Source organism: Vulpes vulpes, chromosome 15 (genome assembly GCF_048418805.1).
Source record: "Vulpes vulpes isolate BD-2025 chromosome 15, VulVul3, whole genome shotgun sequence".
Lineage (NCBI taxonomy): Eukaryota > Metazoa > Chordata > Mammalia > Carnivora > Canidae > Vulpes > Vulpes vulpes.
The window spans coordinates 77,296,768-77,302,771 of record NC_132794.1 but is presented as its reverse complement, the minus strand read 5'-3'; positions in this window follow the sequence as shown (position 1 = coordinate 77,302,771).

Sequence of the window (6,004 nt, the reverse complement as noted above, 5' to 3'; positions counted from 1 at the left end):
GAGAGAATACGATCAGAGAATGGCTACAGTCAGGTGGGCAGAGGTCAGAATGGCGGAATTCCTTCCCTGTTGTAATAAATATACGAAAACCACCAGCGGTTTGGTGACTATCACTGGTTACAGTAGTAAAACAGAAGGGGAAAGCCTGGTACAGAAACTGACTGGCTCAGAGAAAACCTAAGTGGTGAGAAGAGCCTAAAGGCACATACAGGTACGCATCTTTTATACTGGATGTGATCCACTTACATGGCCCCTGTTGAATCTCTTGGGGACCAACAGTAAAGCAAGTTTAGAACTTCATATCTTGAGACATCTCTAGCAAGATGCTGATCCAATGTGGTTCCAAATATCTTCTGTTTTCCTGGCTCACCTGAAGAGGAAAAAACACTACAGAGGATGTGGGAACTGAATTTCTTTATGTAGTTTCTTCTAGAGCAACTGTCTGAAAGTTTTGGCCCAATTCTTTATGAAGACTGGAGATGAGACACTTGAGGGACTAGTGGAAAACAAAATTCAAATGAAAAGGTGGAGTGAGGCATCTAAATGGGGAATACAAGAGCAAAAGATAACCGACCGTCATAGGTAAATCAGCATTTCTAATCTGTAAGTGGAAGGAGGCAGAGAAAGGAGAGAAAAAATAGGCACAGATGTTTCTCCCTCCACTCCCTCACCCCAATTGCTACTAAAAATTTCCAAAGTGCCTACACTTTTGGACCACAACTAGGGAGTGAATAAGCAAGGTTATTTGGAAAGGTAAACATTTTGTCAAGTCTCCCTCCCCTGGCTATGTGACATGATTAAGCTGCAGGGAGGCCTCTCAGATAATACTTTTTTTCTAAGAAAGATTCTGGTATAATACAGCTTGAAGCAATAATAAAGAGAAATATAAACTCAATTTATGCAAAAAGAAGTCACAGGACAATATACCATATTGACAAAGTTTATTTAATTCTGTTTTTCAAAAGGGGAGGAACAGCTTTCATATAATAAGAAATCAGAACAAAAGTAGTTTTTATGTAATAGAAAATATTTTTAAACTAAGCAAAACAAACTGCATGCTTCATCCCCTTAGGAAATATTATCCTCTGGAAAGATAATCTTTAAAAAAAAAACTAATAAGAGCTAAAGCAAATCTGATGTACATTACCACACAAAAGCATAAAAATGTAGTCCATAATATTTAGATTCAATCTAATAACTTTTTTCTTAAAACATTTTACCTAAATATTATATTACAGTTATTCTCCAGCGTTCATGTAATAGCCTAGGAAATAAAACTATTTTCTTTCCAAATATCTTCCATTTTAACTAGTTTACTTGAACTATATCTGGTAAAAATAGCAGAATTTTCTGACAAATAGGATTGGAGAACCAATTAGATCCTTACCTGACGTGGCTGCTTATTCATTCGTTGTGGGTCTGATTTTACTTTATTACTAGGGTGAGTTGTGACTTTGGTTACTGGTTGTTTGAAAATTGATGCGGTTTGTCTAATTGGCAATGTTGTATTCAAGTCTGGTTTATCCGGTGGTTATAAGCATGTTTTCATTAATAAATATTATGTATAAATATAGTTTGGTCCATTTTTTATTAATTTATTATCCATTACTTTTAAGTTTTTATAAATTCCAGTTAGTTTACATACAGTGTAGTATTAGTTTCAGGTGTGCAACCAGTGATTCAACACTTCCATATATTACCCAGTGCTCATCACTAGTGCACTGCTTCATCCCCATCATCTATTAAACCCATGCCCGAACCCCCTCCCCTCTGGTGTCCATCAGTTCTCTATAACTAAAGAGTCTGTTTCTTGGTTTGTCTCTTTTTTCCCCTTTGATTTTTAAGTTTACCTATTTAAATAATCTCTACATCTAATGTGGGGCTCAAACTCACGACTGCGAGATCAAGAGTCACATGCTCCTCTGAGCCAGGCAGGCACCTCTGTTTTGTTTCTTAAATTCCACGTATGAGCAAAATCACATAGATGGAGCTAGAGATTATTGTTCTAAGGGAAATAAGTCAGAGAAATACCATTATTCATTACTTTAAATTATATTATACCAAACTTCTCAATCTCAGCATTATAAATACTCGAAAGGACACTTTTAGCACTTCATTATACAAGACATACATGAAGTTTTCCTATCATAAAAAGCTTTACTTTTTATAAAAAGTTTTCTGTGTATTTTAAAATGTAAGGAAATTATCTATATGTGATGCATGATTAATTTGATTAGCCAGATATTCAGGACTTTTAAATGAATAAATTGTGCTTATGGGTAACACAAAAAGGAGCATTTTCAGAACAATCATCAGGATAGCAATCATCTCAACACTTGAGAAGGGAGGAAAATATTGGTATACTTGGCCTTTAAAATGTGAACAACCTGGTCAGCTATTAAGAGGCCAGGTTTATATAAAACCATAGAAGTTAAACTTCACTCTCAAATTAAAAGATAACTAGAGATGGAAGTTCTAACAAATAGAACTCAATTTAGCAACAAACATATCTTTTAATCACCAGTAAATAAAATCTAAGATGTGTTCTAGTAAAGTCAAAATGTGGCAGAGTTACTATTAAGTTCATTTGTGATGGAGGAGCAGAGGGGCAAGGAAGGAGAAGAAGAAGGAGAAAAAGAACAAAATGTGATTTAATCATTGTATATTCTGATCCTGGCAAAAATCTATATATACATAAACAGTCATCTGTATTTGCAACAATATACATCTGGTATTTTTGATACATGCACTTGATAAATCTACAAGAGGGTATTCAATGAAATTTTGTCTTTACAACTATCCCCAGATAAAAATTGTGCTATCAACTTCCAGGCTCCAAAAGAATGGTTCTCAAACTTCAACACACATCCATACCACCCAGGGGATTTATTAAAACATGATTCCTGGGCCTCAGCCCTAGAGATTCTGATTCAGGAGAGATGAAGTGAGGCCTGGAAACTTGCATTTCTATTAAGGTTACACGTGATGCTGATGCTACTGATCCAGAGACCACCTAGAGAACCACTACTCTATAACAAAGATTGCAAACTTGTTGCAGAAGAACCAAGTTTAACCCATAGGTGTAATTTGTTCACTTTTTAGTGTATTAAAATGAGGAAACATCTACAAGATCTGGAGATTTCACATAAAATCCATATTCTAGCTTAAAAAAATCAAAGATCTAGAAATACTGGACTTGATTTGACCACAACAGGCCATAATTAATTAGTAACAGCTGCCCACAAGGCTTTTCTTCACCCGACCCTAACTTTCCCGAACCTGAACCTGAACCCAAAACTGAACCCTAAACCTAACCCTACCCCTAAACCATAACCCTACTCCGTAAGCTTAACAGTATCCCTTACACTCACACTAAACCCTAACCCTAACCCTAACCCTAACCCTAATGCTACACCGCAAATCTAACCCTAACCCCAACCCGAAGCCTAACACTAACATTAAGCATAGTTCCATTTGGAACCTAGGTGTGACATGCCATTGAGTTGGATGTATCGTGTTGGTCAAAACCCATCACAAAACACCTCGCGGTGACACAGGGATATTTATGCCACAGGTCATTATCGCTGGGAGCCATTGTGAAGGCTGCGACTCCCAGAGCCCAGAAGGAGGCACCTCGGTCTCATTCAAAGTAGAACAGGACACAATTGGATGGTTTGATTACAGAAGATGACCATGGCTGCATCTTGTAGCATTCCCACCCCCATCATGCTGCCCCCATTGAAATGAGGCTGGAGGTAAAGTGACCATTGTGATATTACATTGCTGGTACCTAGGCCATTTTAAGTGGTACCCCATGCCACATCGCACCTCTTCGTGTCAATGCACCATCCTTAAAATTGTGCCTCAGATACACAGGGCACCAGCTCACGTGCATTACAAATATCATCCACAGACCCCTGATGATGTCCCTAGGAAGGAGATTCTGCCTCTTCTATCACCGTGCAGGGTGGGAACCTGGGGACTATGTGAGAGACACGGTGGGTTAGATAGGTCACAGATCTGGGAAAGCAAGCACAGAAAGAGAGGTCTGAAATCAGCTCCGTCTCCAGAAAAGTAGGACCTTCCTTGCATTTTCAGAGAGTTGTGGCTATGGCATTTTTGGCTCCTGATGTACAGTGAAGGAGATGGCATCGGGTAAGCAGTCATCTGCCAAGAAGGGGCTCTGGATAGGTCTGACTGAAGGGAGGGGCCCAAGGGCTGGAATCTTGAAAAAGTGACGTCACTTCCTTGGGGACAAGCGTGTAACAGATTTAGAACTCTGGTAACCAGGAAGCTACATTGAATATCCCTCTTTCCAGCTCACTTAACTGGAGCTGGTCAAGAGAACAAGATGTTCTGTTGCTGTTGCTCTACTTTCAGTGGCTCTGGGCTTCAGAGAGTCCAGACAGAGAGATGTTCATGTCGTTATGGACATCAGCTCGGCCCTCTTGGCCGAAGCTTCTGGTTATGTGCGGGAGACCTCAACAGGTACCGCAAGGCACCTGGGGGAAGCCACGGGAGAGCAGGCCACACTGTCATCTCAGCTGAGGGGGCTCGCACCTCTTTCACCCTCATTGGGTGTGTGTCCGTTTGTGTATGTGTAAGAGGGTGTGTTGGTGTGAGACTGTGTGTGTGTGTGTGTGTGTGTGTGTGTGTGTGTGTGTGTAGAGGGGACAGAGGAGAGGAACATGCCCTTCCTGGGCAGAAAGCAGCTGCCACAGTTTGGAAGCCTGACACATCTTTGGTGTTCAGACGCCAGGTCATAGCAGGCAAGATGAGAAGGTGAGTGCTGAGGGCCAAGCTCAACTTCAAGTATGTCAGTCATGAGCGCAAGAGTCTCTTTCATCTGGCTTCTCCTTGCCAGATGTCCCCTCAGCTGCCCCTGTGATGTGAAGCGGAGAACACGATTTCTAAAGGGGATGTCCCCTTGTTGTGTTGTGGAGGGAGTACCCTAAAGTGTCTTGGCCCTGTCCATATGGGGCACTGTATTTGCAGAGCTGCACCCAGAAGATCTTGGAGATGTTCTGTGGCTCCAACTCTTCTAACTCCCTAGACAGTGATTGAATGCACCAGGTAAAGAAGGCGCAGTGCTGTTCTGAGGTGAGAATGGGAAGAGGGCTCTCCACAGACAGATGGCCCCCAGACAAACATGGAGAGAAACCTGGGTCCCTCCCGTAGTGTTTCCACACGAGTGCCGCACAGGCCCAAATGCAAAGAGACCTGAACCTCCACTCCTAACCTCCGGCTACGTCTGAGGTGATAAGACACTGTTCCCCTAGGTTGGAATGGTGCAGAATAGATTTCATGCTTTTGAGGAGTGGGGGTGGTTTGTTTTTTTCACTCAGAGCAATGAGTGTCTGCGTTTCACTACCATTTTCCTTATTTCACCCACGCGCCCCAGGCATCCTGTGTAGAATGCAGATCCACGGTCTTTGCACAATGTCTGCAGGCCTCACAAAAGATCACACTAAAGAGGGTGATTTAAGACAAAAGGAAGGGTGGGATGAAGCCATTCTCTATGTTTATCTCTAAGCTGTCATGTGTCAGAACACATCAGATCATTGTAGGCCCAACGGGTCATGAGCTGCGTCCTTAGAGGTCCTCGTAGTACTCCATCAATGGGGCCGTCTGCCACAGTGATTCAGCCATTCAAGGCCATTGGCACTTGACATGATGCCATACTCTTGCCATGTCTGCCATGCTGCAAGGAGCACCTTGGACTCCTGAACCAAGGACTGTTTAAGTTGCTTGATCTGCCATAACTGCCCAGTTTGGATGGAAGCCCTCTGATGCCTCCTGACCCAAGTAGCTGGCTCTGTCTTTTTTGTAGAGATCCACACAGGAAATTGTGGATGAGTTGCTCCAAGGGTTCAATTACTCCATCTCTCCCCTAGAAGCACAGGTGCATCAGGCCGCCGACTGTAAGCATGGCCGGTCTGGGCTGAGAACAAGTCCCATTCATGGTGAAAGTCAGGACCCACAGATGATCAGGGCAAGCCAAGAG